Raw genomic sequence first — 17,981 nt, 5'->3', positions numbered from 1 at the left:
TAATTAGGTATTTAAGTTTAATTTATTCGAATTAGTATTTATATTTCATCCATATCCATCCTATGTACTGTTTGCGCCTAGCTTATAGTTCCAAATAAAAGTATATTTATTTATTTTATTTTATTTAAACGATCCTACAAGGGTTCCTTTTTTCTCTGGAGATAGGTAACCCTAAAAACTAGAATTACTTTCAGGTTGATATCTAGGTAGGTGGGTACCTACTGTTTCTTTATTCTTCACTAGCGACCCGCCCCGGCGTCGCACGGGTGGACATTTATTTTTTCTATTTTCCGGGATAAAATATAGCCTATACGGATTCGGAAGAATCCCTCTAAGTAATGGTAAAAGAAATTTTGAAATCGGTCCAGTAGTTTTTGAGCCTATTCAATACAAACATACAAAAATACAAAGGTTTCCTCTTTATAATATTAGTATAGATTAATTTGCCTTACCCTCAATAGCTTAAAGATTAAGGTGGGTGGACGCAAATCTGAAAGGTTTTAGGTTCTAATCCGTTAGATTAATGTCGTATTTACCCCAAACATGCTTAACGCTTGAATGGAGGGAAAAGGGGGAATATCAGGCTTGTATAGAATAGAATAGAAAGATTTTTATTCAAATGTACAAATGCTTTTGAATCGTCACGTACTTAAATCCATCACTGGTTTGGAATGCCTTTTCTACGGAAAAGAACCAGCGAGAAATTCGGCGGATGCTCTTTTAATTATTTTTTCCAATTTATTGTACCTACACTAGATGATGCCCGCGACTTCGTCCGCGTGGATTTAGGTTTTCGAAATCCCGTGGGAACTCTTTGATTTTCCGGGATAAAAAGTAGCCTATGTGCTAATCCTGGATACGATCTATCTCCATTCCAAATTTGTACAAGAGAAGGAGTAACAAACATACATACACACAAACTTTCGCCTTAATAATATTAGTGTGATATTGTGACTAGTTGTTCTTTTTCTTCTTATCCTTTACCCCAAGCTATGTGAAGTCGGCACACATCTCTTTTTAACCGACTTCGAAAAAAGGAGGAGGTTCTCAATTCGTAGGAATCTTTTTTTTTTTTTCTTCCACTCACTTCTGTCATACGTCAACGCATTTTCCACCCCTTTTACACAAATATCCTGTTTCACACAATCCATCCACCTTTTCTTTGGTCCTCCTCTCCTCTGTTTTTCATAGACATATTATTTAACATTCACTAGTGCAACCTGCATTAATTTTATTTTACTTGTAAAGGAATGCTAGGTAAAATTTAACGATACCACATACATCCAAATCTGTTCCGGCATTTAGAAGATACGGTGGAATAAAGAAACCCACATACATTATATAAAAGTACACGAACTTTGAAAACCTTGTGAAAAGGTAAAAAATTAAAATGTTTATTTAAAATAATTATTATTAAGTGGGTAGGTAGAACGATAAAACGGGACAGATAATAATTTTCGAACGAAGGCGGGTCGGATTTGAAATTGGAACATTCAATTTTTAATTTTTCTTATCTGTGGCTGTAGGTAGGATTAATTTATTACTCCAGCGGTTTAAGCTGTGCGTTGATAGGTCAGTCAGTCCGTACTGCCAAGCGAATTAGCGTTCCGGTACGATGCTGCGTAGAAACCAAAGGGGTACCTACCTAGGTATAGGTTTAATAGAAACTGCCATACCCCTTCAGGTTAGCCCGCTTCCATCTAAGATTGCAATATCACTTACCACCAGGTGGGATTGCAGTCAAGGGCTAACTTGTAACTGGAAAAAATCTAGCTACTTTCTTTATGGGTGATACTGATAGTTGCTATATATATCTCGTAATGTTAAACTAAAGCTTCGAGATTTCCAAACGCGCCCTGGTCTGAAAAGAACCCTATAAGTTGTGAGGTTCTTCTCAGATCAGGGCGCGTAATATTGGCAATATTAGGTAGGGTAGGCAATACAATAAAACAAGTAAATTGTACCTAATAAACAGCAAACACGTGTGACCTCGTAATATCTATGGATAAATAAAGAGAAGGTCACGAATTATGGAAAGTACGGTAAACATATTGACATGCCTATAAATAAATATTTAGGCATAACAAGAAAGCCCAGGAGAACTACGAATCTAACTACAATTTGGTAAAGGCCTCCTGGCGCAGTGGTTAGTGCTGTGGTCTTATTAGTGGGAGGTCCCGGGTTCGATTCCCGGCAGGGGTTTGGAATTTTATAATTTTTGGTGTGGTCTGGTGGTGTAGTTACCACTTACCACCCTACTAGAAAAGCGCCAAGCGATTTAGCGGTCCGGTACGATGCCATGTAGATCCCTTCCAGGTTAGCCCGCTTCCATCTTATCATTATCATCACTTACCACCAGGTGAGATTGCAGTCTCTATCTGAATTCATATAATATAGGTACGTACTACGTCGTAGTCGGCTATCGCTGTAAGGTTACACCCCCCCCCCCCCCCTTCCCCTCCAACTAAGCGTGAAGCTTGTGCTAGGAGTAGGTACGACAATAGTGCAACGGGTGAGGTTTGAACCGCCGACCTTTCGGATTTCAGTCCGCTTCTTTACCCATTAAGCAATTGAGGCTTCATTTTATCGATTTTGTGGTATATTTATAGGGATTTTTATAGGTAGGCACCTAATTGATCGAGGCAGCCGTGATAGAAGCCTCACAAGTTGTATACGTGTACCGGAAGGGAGAAGCTGTATTACGGTTCACAGCCTTCGTGGTCTTTTTACCTATATTCCCTTCAATGGCGTTGGAAATATAAATAAAACACAAGTGTAAATTATAAATTTATAACACTCCCGACAAGTGAAGGTTACAGTAACTAGAAAAGAGCTGATAACTTTCAAACGGCTGAACCGATTTTCTTGGATTATAGCTAAGAACACTCTCGATCAAGCCACCTTTCAAACAAAAAACTAAATTAAAATCGGTGCATTAGTTTAGGAGCTACGATGCCACAGACAGATACACACGTCAAACTTATAACACCCCTCTTTTTGGGTCGGGGGTTAAAAATATCGCATCTTAGACATCCGCTTTTAGAAATTCTACCCCTAAGGGGTTGAAATAGGATTTTAAAGTAGTCCACGCGGACTACGTCGCGAGCATCAGCTAGTGTCTAATGTTAAGCTATGGGTGACGTTCAATCAAAGATAAAACCGGCCAAGTGCGAGTCAGACTCGCGCACTGAGGGTTCCGTACTCGGGTAGTTATTCCGACATTTTTCACGATTAATCAAAAACTATTATGCACAAAAAGAGCCGGCGAAGGGTTGATCATGATGATGATAAACACATTCACATTTGAGTCGCTATGTACAATAGATAAACCCACCCGTGCGAAGCCAGGGAGAGCCAGTCCGTCTAGAATAATATTTACGACTTTAGTAAGAGAATGACCTGCAAATTATTCAATAAACAAAAAAAAACACAAATCAAAGTTAATAAATTCAATATTAATCTTTTACATCTCAGTTAAGTAGGTAGATATACAGGATGTTATTCGTGGATCCAAACATTAAACTAATTTTGAAAATCGGTGATGGTTCCCAAAAACCTTGTAGGTACTCCTTCATTTTTGCCCAAAATCCCAAATACCAATAATTATAATAGATATGCACCTTAAAACTAATGAACTTTCATACAAACTTTCATCCCCTATTTGCCTATACTACCTTTTTGTGGGTGAAACTAAAAACCCTACGAATTGTTGACCCCTAGGTCACTAGCAGCAAAGCGAACCGTGGCCTAGCGGTCAAGGCGATTCCCAGAAGACGCAGGTTGGAATTTTGTAAAATTTTTGATATGTATTCAAAAATTATTCTTACGCTTTTATAAATTTAATCCTTCGAATTCATAGCATATTTTATAAATGTATTTCTTTGAATTTATTAGCTTTTTTTGTGGGAACTGTTTTGTCTCTGGTAACATTGAGAAACGTCAGAACTCCACGCAATTAATTAAGAATCAGATTATAATTTTCGCCTCACTGACGTCTCCCAAAAATAACACCCTGTATCCATATTATTCATTAAAAACGTGTGTCACCGGAAATTGGGGTATTTGAAAGATGGCGTCTTGACATTGCAGATTAAAATCTATACTAATAAATAAAATTGGAGTGTCTGTCTGTAATTTCGAAATAACTACCGCATATTAAGGTCATATGGTTATTTGAACGATTCTATTACTGAATCACACGTTTTTAAAATTTTTGTCTGTCTGTCTGTCTGTCTGTTTGAAAAGGCTAATCTTGGGAACGGCTGAACCGATTTTGACGGGATTTTCACAGACAAGTAGAGAATTGACCAGGGAGTAACATAGGCTACTTTTTTAACCGACTTTCAAAAAGGGAGTTGTGTTTTTCTACCTATGTACACCGAAATCTCCGAGATTTCTGAACCGATTTGCGTCATTTCTTTTTTAATCGATAGAGGAACTTTGCGACATTGTTTCATAAAAAATTTGGAGTCCAACTCCTCAATCCTGATGCTGCAGGGGATCTGACCAATCCACGCGGGCGAAGCTGCGGGCATCAGCTAGTTAGTTATACAATCCAACTGAACTGGAAACGAATGAGTCAAGTTTTAAAAATTATTGGGTAGGTTGGTTATAGGTAGAACTTTAGAAGTAATTTGATATGATACTAGCTGATCTACCAGGTTTCGCTCGGGGGTTTGATCCTACTAATATTATAAACGCGAAATATTGTATGGATGAATGTGTGGATGGATGTATGGATGTTGTTACTCTTTCAGGCAAAAACTATTGAACGGATTTGGCTGAGAATGGAGATAGATAATATCCTGGATTAGCACATAGGCTACTTTTTATCCCGGAAAATCAAAGAGTTCCTACGGGATTCCGAAAACCTAAATCCACGCGGACGAAGTCGCGGGCATCGGCTAGTAAATAACATAATAATGCTACTTCTAGATAAAGTAGCAGCTTTGTAATCGTGAAAGAATTATTAAAATCGGTTCAGTAATTTCAAACCCCTTATCAAGAATTTTTGAAAATTGAACTTTCACAAGTCCTTTCCAAGCCAATGTCAGTGTCATAATTATTATAGCTATCTGCATGCTAAACAGCCCGATCCATTCAGAGCTGGAGCTGTGCGTTGATAGGATCAGTCAGTCAGTCAGTCAGCTTTTCCTTGAATATGTTTAGACAAACAAACAAACAAATCTTTCCTCTTTACAATATTAAGTTTAAAGTAATAAAGTGATTTACAAAAAAAAATCTTTTATTAATTTTGCGGTCCCAAATAAGGAAATTTGTTTTTGAGACGGTAGATTAATTTAATCAATTATTCAAGTATTTAATAAAATAAAATGTTACTTTACAAGCTACGGAACTCTTGGTGAAACTATGATTTGTTCAAAAAGGGGGCGTTACATTATCTTTCACAATGTGGTTTTTGTCCCAATGAATAACTATGTTCATAGATCATATTTCATGATTAATTTAGGTATCTACCTACCTAAATTTTTAGGTAATGTCGACCTTAACCTGTTTTGAATATATGTATATTTTAATCCGCCCACTAAGGTCCAGTTAAATATGGTTTAGTTAAGTTTTAAGTTAACGTAATTAATTATCACCATTGCATTTGGTATTATCTTACCCAAATAAAATTCCACAGTCAATATTAGACTTGCCTTTACAAAAGTTTAAAAATCCAGTTAAAGTATGCTCCTGGCAAAAGCATATTTTACAATCGAAGATTATGTAAATGATAAAAAAGCATGGGTTTCACTCGCTCCAGCAATGCGCGGGGCTGCAATTGTTTGTATAGTATGGAATATTATTGTAAATTGAACAATCGAAAAGAGCAACCGCCGAGTTTCTTGCTGGTTCTTCTCGGTAGGAACGGCATTCCGAACCAGTGGTAAATTATTTTGACGATTAAAAAGCACTTGTAAAAGTTTATTTCAATGAAAATGTATTTTATTCTTTTCTATTCTACAAATTCCACAATTTGACAATCAAAAAGTGTACAATGATACCCAATTTGAATAAATCATTTTTTTGGCCCAAAGTTACAAAATTATTTCTGAAAAAATTGGGGCTACCCGCTCTTAGCAAAACGGCAACATTTTTGAATAAAAACAAGTAAATCAACTTCCTTATCTAACATTTACTTAATAAATACCTAAGTGAATAAAAAAAAACTTTCACTGTAAAAGAGAACAGGTCCAACTAGTAAAGTGACTACTTTACGGCATAAAAACCACAATAAATCTAAAAACATCGTGGGAATCAAACCAGCTTGATTACGATTAAGCCAACGTAACCGCTAAGTGTAAGAACCTGTCGGTCCAGGATACACATCCTGTGAACTTGAGTTACCTGCCTTGTTTTGTTGCTCTTGTGAGGCAAAATATTGTTTTTATTTTACTTTAACCGCAACAAAGAGATGAATGAAATTGAGCCTGACTCAGCGTTTCGTTTCATCAACATCATCACTGGCCCACTACTGAGAACAGATTTCCTCTCAAAATGAGAACGGATTAGGCCATAGTCCACCATGCTGGCCTATTGCAAATTGGAGGACCTTATATATGTACCTTTGAGAACAATATGGAAAACTCTCAGGCATGCAGGTTTCTTCAAGCTGTTTTTTTGACATACATTTAAGTATATGCTTAAATTAATTATTTATGAATGAGATTATTTATGAGAATAGGTACGTTAAATCTAAATAATATAAAAGTGTAAATTAAAAATTTATAGCACCCCCGACGAGTGAAGGTTACAGTAACTAGAAAAGAGCTGATAACTTTCAAACGGCTGAACCGATTTTCTTGGACTATAACTAAGAACACTCTCGATCAAGCCACCTTTCAAACAAAAAAAACTAAATTAAAATCGGTTCATTAGTTTAGGAGCTACGATGCCACAGACAGATACACAGATACACACGTCAAACTTATAACACCCCTCTTTTTGGGTCGGGGGTTAAAAAAGGAAGAGCTGACTGACTGGTCTATCAATGCACAGCTCAAACATGGACGGATCGGGCTGAAACTTGCCATGTAGATACGAGTAGCTACTATGACGTAGACATCCGCTAAGAAAGGATTTTTGAAAATTCAACCCCTAGGGAGTAAAATAGGGGTTCGAAATTTATGTAGTCCACGCGGATGAAGTCGCGGGTATGAGCTAGTTCATTATGTAGTTACTTATTGACTACTTTATATTAATTATTATTGGATTTATAATTAATTTATGTTATAAACCAGAATACAACGCGTGGGATTCTGTACTCCTTCCTACCTTTTATATAAATGGTAGTCATAGTGAAAGTTTTTAATTGATTTTTGAATGTTGTTTAATTATATAAATGTATAGTAATTAATAGAGATTTAATGGGAAGTACTTAATTTAAAGTAAAAGTTTAAAAATATAATGTTTCCTGTAATTCCAACTAAATTATGTTTTTAAATGTTACTTAATAAATTGTAAGATTTCTAAAATAAAAAATCTTTGTGTTTTAAAAATCCTGTAGATAGATTCTTTGATCTTCCGGGATAAAAGATAGTCTGCCCCTGTCAATCCGTCCGTCCCTGGGTGTCTCTGAATCTAGTATATATAAGTAGATGGTTCCTGCAACTTCGCCCATGAGGATAAAGGTTTGTGGATCATAGGAACTCCTTATTTTTTTAGGGTTCTGTTCCTCAAAAGGAAAAACGGAACCCTTATAGGATCACTTTGTTGTCCGTCGTGTCTGTGAAGGAATCTCTTGGGTACTTCCCATTGACTGAGAATCATGAAAATTCTCAGGTAGGGTATAGGTCTTATAGCACAAGTATAGAAAAAAAACCGAAAACCGTGAATTGGTGGTTAGATAACTATACCAAGTGGGGTATCATATCAAATTACCTTTACATTCTAAATCAGATTTTATTTATTTTTATGCATAAAAGTTCTTGATTTATCGAGCAAAATATCGGAAAAAATACCCGAGTACGGAGCCCTCGGTGCGCGAATCTGACTCGCACTTGGCCGGTTTTTTTAAAAGAATACGATGAGCCCTTAAAAAGAATAGTTTAATTAACGCATCTACTATCCCGTCTAGGGCTGTTACTATGTTAACTAGCACGGATACAAATTTGTAAAATGATAAATTATATTTGAGCCACATGTGACAGCATGGCAGCACGTGCGATACGTTGGTCTTAACTAAAAATATACAACATTTCGGGTCTGTCATTTGATACATTATTTTTATAACCATGTGTTAGCTTAGGCTCATGTTATGACACAAATTATATCATCATCATCATCATCAACCCGTTTCAGGCTCACTACTGAGCACGGGTCTCCATTGGAGACATGCACTCAGTAGTGAACCACTAGTGAGCCCCACCACACTGGCCAAACGCGAATTGGTACTAGAGCTTTAGCTCCGGAATTCCGGTTTTGGTGTAACTCCGGAGCTTTGAAGGATTACAGGTTCATTTGGAACACCGGAGCCATCGTGAACGTTACCGGAGTTTCGATTTTTCGACGAAAGTCGAGGTTTTTCAGCGGTTACATATACAGTACAAAGTCTTCATAAATTGTTCATATTATGAAATAGGGTAAAACTCATCCAATTTTATCGATGGAAATCTTACAAAAAAAATCTATAAGTAAAATCTTACTACTTAATAATAAGTAATTTGACTCATCATCATCATCATCATCATCATCAGCCTGTGGACGTCCACTGTTGGACATAGGCCTTCCCTATAGAGCGCCACCACACCCGGTCCTCAGCCTTCCTCATCCAGCCACTTCCCGCCAGCCGCTTTATATCGTCGGTCCATCGTGCTGGAGGGCGTCCCACACTACGTTTGCTTAAACGCGGTCTCCACTCAAGGACTTTCCGGCTCCAACGGCCATCGCCTCTACGACAGGCATGGCCTGCCCACTGCCACTTCAGCTTGCTAATAGTTTGGGCTATGTCAGTGACCTTGGTTCTCCTGCGGATCTCCTCATTTCGGATCTTATCCCTCAGTGAAACTCCTAACATAGCCCTCTCCATAGCTCGCTGAGCAACTTTGAATTTATGAACAAGGCCATTTGTCAGTGTCCACGTTTCAGCACCATAGGTGAGGACGGAAAGGACACACTGTAGGAAGTAATTTGACTAGGTCGTGAAAATATTTACAATATTAATGATATTTATTTATTAGTATTAATCGGTGAAGAAAAACATCGTGAGGGAAACCTGCATGCGTGAGAGTTCTCCATAATGTTCTCAAAGGTGTTTCATAAACTATTGAGAAACTTATGGAGACTGACTGACTAACAGACTGAAGGTGTACTAATCCGCCAGTCAAAAATAAATATCCAAAGATATTATAAAGCAATACTTAATAACTACTTACTCCGTTTTGTACTCAATGTTTTGAAGTACGTAATTAAACCATATGCCAAAGATTTTTTATTATACTGAACTATTGGGAATACCAAGCGTTTACATTTTGTAGGACAGTGTCCACGTTTCAGCACCATCAACATCATGATCATCCCATAGGGCTGGCTCAATATTCAGCACGGGTGTCTTCTAAGAGAAGGGTTAAAACCATAATCCGCCATACTGGCCAAATGCGGATGCGCAGACTTCACACAATTTTGAGAATGTTACGAAGGAGTCTCAGGCATGCAGACTTCCTCACGATGTTTTCCTTCACCGTTAAAGTATAGCTGATACTATTTAATAGCTTAAAACAAACTCTGATAAGTTAGATGTGATTAAGACGTCCATTATAGGGCTTGAAAATCTGATTATTTTTCAGCTCCGGTGTCGGGGTTTGATGCTGAGCGTTCCAAGTCCGCAGTTCCGGAGTTTGGAAGCTTCAAATTATATTATTTGATTAAATAATGCGTTTGATTTGAATATTTCTTGCCCTTAAACATTAATTTTCAAGTCTGTTAACAGAGCTCTCTCCGTCACTTACTCCATACAATCGTAGTTCCCATTTCATTTGAATATTAAGCAACCAAAGTCCATGAAATTTTGCAGACATAGTCTAGAAACTAATATCTGTGTCTGTGGTGTTTTAGATTTTTCTAAAAATATGTAGTTTTAAAATTACAGGGGTTCAAAGATTTGTATTTTTCTTTAAAAAAAGTCCCAACTTTGTGCTCGTTTTTCTAGACAACGAAGCAATTTAATGAAATTTGGAAAAACCACAGACCTAGAAAATTTAATGAATATCATGCAGTAAAAAAATTATCGTTATATATTTTATATTGTTATAATTATGTTGGAACTACGAAAACCAGAAATTACACCCAGAAATCTTGAAAATTTCGTGCTGTCTCGATTTCTGCAAGAGGGGTGGTGAGGTGCGGGGGACGACCAACCCCCGACGGTGACGGGGGGCGGAACTGACAGTCTAAACTGGTCTAAACACACGGGCCACATTTAAACTACACCCGACTCTAAACTTGTCGATAGGTCTAACTAAATACACTGGTACATTTCAACTTGCGTTAGACGTATGCGTTACCTACTCAGACGTTGCCTGTAGATAAAAATATGTCTCATGTTTGCTGGCAATAGCGCATGCATCAAACCCTGCAAGTTGCACCTATTCCTCACGCAATACGCACAGCTTTAATATTATAATTTTTGACAATGTATACTATATGTAATGCCATATCACAGGTCACTCTCTGATTTATTGCTAACAATTTACTTCCAAATCAATTCCAAATGCAAAGAAATCTAAGTGTGTTCAATTCACACTGCCCAATACCAGGACCTTAAATGACATAAATTCATTGATTAATAATCATATGTTGAAAATAAAGGAGAACCCCGTGTTTCTCGGTATAACGTTAGATGCAAAGCTTCTATGGAACACCCACATATCAACACTTGATGGTAAACTCAACTCTGCTGCTTACACTGTTAGAAAAATTCGACAGGTACTGACGTGGAAACTGCAAAAATTGTATATTTTGCCTATATTCACTGTATTATGTCTTACGGACTCTTGCTATGAGATAAAGCGATAGATATTGAGAAAAAAATGTATTACAGAACAGGACGTGCAATTTATAATTTAAAACCGCGCGCTGCCATACAATAAAAAGATAAGGAAATAAGTACCTTATTTATTATCTTATAGTAGCTTTTAAATATATTTACAACTAGCTAATGCCGTAAAATGTCGAAAAAAAATACCCGAATACGGAACCCTCGGTGCGTGAGTCTGACTCGCACTTGGCCGGTTTTTTACAAATTCAGCCGGGCTGGCTTGCGAAACCAAACGCTGACGTTATGTCCAGTAGAAAGAATACATATTTTCCTTGTGCGACAATGCGTAGAATAATACCTGCGTAGCCGAAACCCACTTGATTTTGATCATGGCCGTAGCCAAAGAGGCGGAGGTTGGTTTTAGGATCTAAGCCTTTTTTTATACAAGTTAGCCCTTGACTTTAATCTCTCCTAGTGGTAATAGTGCAGTCTCATTTCTTGGCCGGTAGGGCCATACTAACCATATAACTAGCCATGACCCAAGCCTCCCACCAGACTAGAAATTTAGAAATGGCTACTGCGTCTGGGAGACCGTCAAAAACCTAAACCTAAAATAATACTTACACTATTTCTTGCATTTGCTTACCAATTTTTTTTTGGAAATATATCAAACATTTCGCGCTCGCTTCACTCGCGTTTTGAATTTGTATTACTTGGTGTATGCCCCGCAATTTCGTCTGCATGAATTTAGGTTTTTAAAAATTCCGTGGGGGATTTTCCGGGATAAAAAGCTTATGTTCGTTTCTGGGGTGCAAGTTACCTCTGAATAGTAAGTATCAAAATTTTGGTAAAGAAGTATCTTGCTATGGCTAAACTCGTTTCCCTTTCACTTATTTTTTTCTGTATTGAACCAAAAACACTTACGCTCACTGCGCTGCGCTTTTTCATTGTTGTATTTTATTCCACTATCCAATTGAAAGGCGAAATTCAACTAACCAGGTAATTAGCCCATAAAGTTGAGCGAACGTATTTTTCCTCATGACAGGATTCAGTTCCGGCCCTGATAAAACCTCTCCCGAAATCAATTCCTGGCTACGGCCATGGTATTGATACTTTGAAGGTGGAATTACAAGTTAAATGTAATTTTAAGTTAACATGCATTTTGTTTTACAAAATGAAGAGTTTTTAAAAGCTATTGAAATAAATAAATAATCTTTTATTTAAAACCACATTGCAAACACAGTTCACCGATCAAGACCCGGCAACATACAGAGAAAAAATACAAAACATACAAATAAACTGAAATATCTAAATAAGCTTTCAGAGAGAACCACCGCCTATTTCTTCAAATACAATAATAAACAATACAATAATACAACAATATATAAGAAACAATGTCTCCCGTAAACAAATCTAAACCCCGTATTTTTGATGGTGGTAGCCTGTAAATCTAAAAGAGGCAGGTGGCAACCCTACACCTACCCTACACCTAGACAGAATGAAAAATTTGTTTTCATTACTCGGCAGGCCTACTGCCAAAGTTTGACAGAAAGTGTGGCGGTAGTTGTGACCTCTGATTGGCCGACTCTCTTTCACTATTTGCTAAAATTGATGATTGCAACAACAATTTTTGCTTTTTTGTAATCGAAAACAGAACACGGACGTCAAACAGGTTGACTAATTGCAATCATTTCTGACCGGCTAACATTGTTCCGCTAGTGGCTCAAACTCACTGTCGCAGCAAGAACATGGTAAATTCAGCCAATCACAGCAATTTGAATTGGATATCACAAATGTACCGATCTAGGAACCGAGAATGCACGAACCAGGGCAGATAGAGATAAGAACAATAATATCATACGTAGGAAATCGACGGGGGCTTGTTGACAAGTATCCTCTTAAGCATGAAATAAAACAAATCAGTTAGAAAAATGAAGAGAAAACTTTTATTTTACGACCTGGTAAAATGAATTAGTAAGATTTTTCTTTCAAATTTTTTTTATTATGTTTTCAATCGATAAAATTGGATAAGTTTTATCCTATTTCGTATGTGCAATTCATGAAGACTCTGTACTGAAAAAGCTCGACTTTTTTCTTTAAATATGAAATTGAAACTGATTTTTAACCCCCGATCCAAAAAGAGGGGTGTTATAAGTTTGACGTGTGTATCTGTGTATCTGTCTGTGGCATCGTAGGCCGTAGCTCCTAAACTAATGAACCGATTTTAATTTAGTTTTTTGTTTATAATGTAGCTTGAGCGAGAGTGTTCTTAGCTATAATCCAAGAAAATCGGTTCAGCCGTTTGAAAGTTATCAACTCTTTTCTAGTTACTGTAACCTTCATTTGTGGGGGGTGTTATAAATTTACGCTTGTATTCTAGTGTGGGTACTATGACATCGGACAGAGAAAAATGTATAAATTGTATTTGATTAGTAAATATTTTTTATTTTATTTTTTTTCATTCTCGAAAACTCCGGTTTTGAAAACGAATCTACAAAGTTTTAAAGCTCCGGAGTTACGCCGAAACTGAAATTTCGGAGCTCAAGCCCTAAACAGGAGGCGAACGTCTTAATCACTAGGCTACCACGGATTTCTCCAGCCCCATACGTGACTATGGTTAAAGAGTTCAGTATAATAAAATATTATACTGAACTTTTTAACCATAGTTACGTATGGTTAAAGAGTTCAGTATGTTAAAACTATGGTTCATACGTGGCGTAAATATGGTTGCCCTAACATAAACAGTTTTATCAGAACATCGAACAGATGCGTACGACGCGGGAGATCGCTCTGGGGGCATTGTGTTTACACTTTTATATATTTTCACATTCGCGATACGCGCCTCTTAGATCACATAGAGTGTGATTGCTTAGTGTACTTAGCGTGCTTTTCTGGAGCATGTGCGCAATTGTTCGCCTTTTTTTTTTGAACGGTTTATTGCAGTACAATGGCATGATTAAAGAAAACCACCACCGTCATGTGTTAAGCATGGACGTAATGAATATAACGTGTTAAGTAAGTAAATGCAGAAAAAAACTCGGCCAAGTGCGAGTCAGACTCGACACCGAGGGTTCCGTACTCGGGTGTTTTTGTGAACGTTTTGCACGATGAATCAAAAACTATTATGAGAAAATAAATAAAAATCTGTTTTTGAATAAACAGGTAAACCCGTTTCATATGATAACCCTCTTGGTATAGTTATCTTACTTTGAAAATTGAAACACATTTTAATTTTTTTTTTTTTACATGATATAACCACAAATTCGCGCTTTTCAGATTTATTCCTGTATTTGTACTATAAGACCTACCTATCTGCTAAATTTCATGATTCTAGGTCAACGGGAAGTACCCTATAGGTTTCTTGACAGACACGACGGACAGACAGACAGACAACAAAGTGTTTTTTTAGGGTTCCGTATGGTTCCGTACCTCAAAAGGAAAAACGGAACCCTAAAAAAAGGATGTTTGGATAAATTATTATTATTTGACTAGCGGATGCCCGCAACTTCGTTCGTTATAGATGGAACTCATTGATTTTCCGGGATAAAAAGTAGAATGTGTTAATCCAGGCTATAATCTATCTCCATTCCAATTCTCAGCCAAATCCGTCTAGTAGTTTTTGCGTGAAAGAGTAACAAACATACAAACATACATACACTCAAACTTTCGCCTTTATAATTTTTGAAAATCCTTGGGAGCTCTTTGATTTTCCGGGATAAAAGTAGCTTATGTCACTCTCCAGTTCTTTAACTATACCCCTTGGCTATACCCATGCTGAAAATCATGTCGATCCTTTGCTCCATTGCGACGTGATTGAAGGACAAACCTATAAACAAACACTAACGCATTTATAATAATATGGGTTGTGATATCAATTTAGTTAGAATTATAGCTATGATTTTTCATTAAGCAAATCTATCTTTACTCAAAATCCAATAAAAAAAGTTAGTTAAGTATGTCAAGTTTACCTTGATTTTGAAAATAAGCTTGAAGACCCGACGCCATGATAATTTATGACGTATAAATATTATACCTAGTTGGTATTATACCTAAACAGTAAACACATTTCGCAAAGATGAAGCACACATGAAGACGTGGGAACGGGTTACATGTGGCCACCGAATGGCGTATTTTATTATTTTGTATTTATTTTATTTAGTTTTTAGGGTTCCGTACCTCAAAAGGAAAAATGGAACCCTTATACGATCACTTTGTTATCTGTCTGTTCGTCGTGTCTGTCAAGAAAACCTATATGGTAGGTACTTCGCGTTGGCCTAGAATCATGTTTGGCAGGTAGATAGGTTATATAACACAAGTAAAGGGAAAAATCCGAAAACTGAATTTGTCGTCATCACAAAATAAATTAAAATGTGTTCATGAACTTTTCAAAATTCAAAGTAAGATAACTATACCAAGTGGGATAGGTATCATATAAAAGGGCTTTACCTGTACATTCTAAAACAGATTTTTATTTCTTTTTATACGTAATAGTTTTTGAATTATCATGCAAAATGTCAGAATAAGTACCCGTGTACGGAACCCTCGGTGCGCGAGTCTGACTCGCACTTGGCCGGTTTTTTGTTACCAATGCCGTTCGTTGACCATTTTATGATGCTTTTTACCCGATTGTAAAGGAGTTAAGTATATGTAGGGGTGTGTGTTTGTTTGTGTAAACGTTTAACTTACATACCTACCTTTTGAAGTAAAGACGGGATTGGAGAGTAACTTCTTGATTTATTAAGGTTAGTACCCAAAGGGTAAAAACGGAGCCCCATTAATGTCACTGCCCTCTATCTGTCTGTCTGTATGTCCAGTTGTCTCAGGTGTTACGATTTTAGATGAAATGAGTTACAAACCTGAAATTTTGGTATTTGTGTAGAACGTTAACCCAAAACCAATTATTAATTCAATTAAATTATTTTTCGAAAATGGCTGCCACACAGAACAGCCGTTTCGAAGCCGCCATCTTTTTTCGAGATTTTTTAAAGTATTGTGCTGTAGGCTAAAAGCTCTGTTCTCATTACTTACCCGACTAAAAGAATGGTAGTACAGAGTTTAGTATCGGCACAAATAACAACTATCATTTTGTACGGAATTCGTGTTCCAGCGTATTTACTAATACAATATATCATTTCAGTGGTACCAAGGGCTTGACAATCGGACTATGGTTCAGCTCCGGAGTCGGGTTTTGATGCTGAGCGTTCCAAGACCGGAGTTCCGGAGTTTCGAAGCTTCATTAAAAAAATTCAATGTCATTAAATAATGCGTTTGATTTAAACATTTCTTGCACTTAAATAAATGTTCAAGTATGTTAAGCATGAAATAAAATAAATCAGTTCGAAAAATGAAAAGGAAATTTTATTTTATGACCTGGAATTTTCTTTTAGATTTTTTTTAATGTTTTCAATCAATAATTGGATAAGTTTTACTCTATTTCATATGTACAATTTATGAAGACTCTGTACTGTATATTTAAACGCTATAACAGTTCGACTTTTTCCTAAAAATATGAAAATCGAAACTCCGGTTATGTTTACGATAACTGGTTTACAAACGAATCTGTAATCTTTCGAAGCTCCGGAGTTACGCCAAAAACCGGAGTTCCGGAGTTCAAGTCCTAGGTACCACCTACCTACTTACTAAATGACGTCATGACAAATCCAATATGGCGGATATGACAACGGTACGTCAGGTCAGTTTTTTTGTTACCAATCCAGTTCATTGGCCATATTACGATACGCTTAATTCCTATTTACTTGAATATCGAGATAAAACTAACGGTTCATTGATTAAATGTAAATCAACTCGCCTAATATGGTAAGCCGATTAAACCGGTCGATATTTTAATGCAGGTACGCTAAACTTAAATTTAATAAAGACTATTTTACACGCGGCTGAGTTTTGTGCAGTGTTTTGGTACAGGAAGGAATCTGTCGGAATACACATATGTAAATTAATTACCTTTTTCATATTAGTCTTATATTATAAATGCGAAAGTGTGTCAGCCTGTCTGTCGATCTGTCTGTCTGTCTGTTGTGTCTGTCAAGAAACCTTTAGGGTACTTCCCGTTGACCTATAATAATGAAATTCGACAGGTATTTTTACAGACAGGTTGGTCTTATCTAGCACAAGTAAAGGAAAAAAATTGGAAAACCGTGAATTTGTGCTTACACTCACAAAAAATAATTGCAATTTTTTGTATGACAGTACGGAACCCTTCGTGTGCGAGTCCAACTCGCACTTGACTGCCTTTTGTACCAATGCTGAGTATTAATAAAAACACGTATCTACTATAAGGCAAAAATCAGGAAAAGAAAATATGAAAACACATATAATATGTAACTTCTAATACGATATACAAACAGCCAAAAACCTACGAAATCTCTCCACATACATGAAAAGCCTTAAACAAACGAACAGACGGACGGGGAGACATAATAATTGCCTCTCACAAATGCTGCTCCACCTACATATTGTTTTATTGATCAGACGCCAGTCATAAGCGACAGCGATTAATATTTGGCATGGCCTAAATATTTATAGCTCTTTTTAGTCGCACGTGCCTAAATAAGATATTACCTTTTTGTTACCTGTTATCTGCTGAAGCCACGATGATTAGTCGTTGATCATTTCCCCCTGTGTTGGGGACAATGCGCATAAACATTCAGCTTTTATAATATAACGAAGGTCACTTTGCAATTGTGCATTGTAAGGTCTACAAGGAACCAAAAGCTTAATGTACTATAATCCGCTAAACCAAGAAATTCTGTATGGTGCAACATGCAGCATGCGACATGCACCGCCCGCCCTCCCACTGATAAACATGCAGGAAAAGCCAGACACCAAGCACCACACAAATCCCAAAACCACTCGAAGGTAAATTGACTTTTCAATTAGGCGTAAGGTCTACATCTCCTGAGGATGCTCCGGTGTCGGGGCGAAACGTGCGTCGAGTGTGTTTTAGAATTGTGTGGTGCTGCGTGCTTGGGGCTTCCTTGGTGGT

At 37.0% G+C, this 17,981-nt stretch overlaps 1 protein-coding gene across 5 annotated transcripts in view; it reads left to right on the top strand.

Moving 5' to 3' along the window:
* Positions 1-17,981, top strand: part of LOC123877961 (nephrin) — a 341,522-nt gene that overhangs the window by 875 nt on the left and 322,666 nt on the right. The gene's annotated exons all lie outside the window — the stretch shown is intronic.

This window comes from Maniola jurtina, chromosome 25, assembly GCF_905333055.1.
Source record: "Maniola jurtina chromosome 25, ilManJurt1.1, whole genome shotgun sequence".
Taxonomy (NCBI): domain Eukaryota; kingdom Metazoa; phylum Arthropoda; class Insecta; order Lepidoptera; family Nymphalidae; genus Maniola; species Maniola jurtina.
This window is presented reverse-complemented; position numbering and strand designations above follow the sequence as displayed.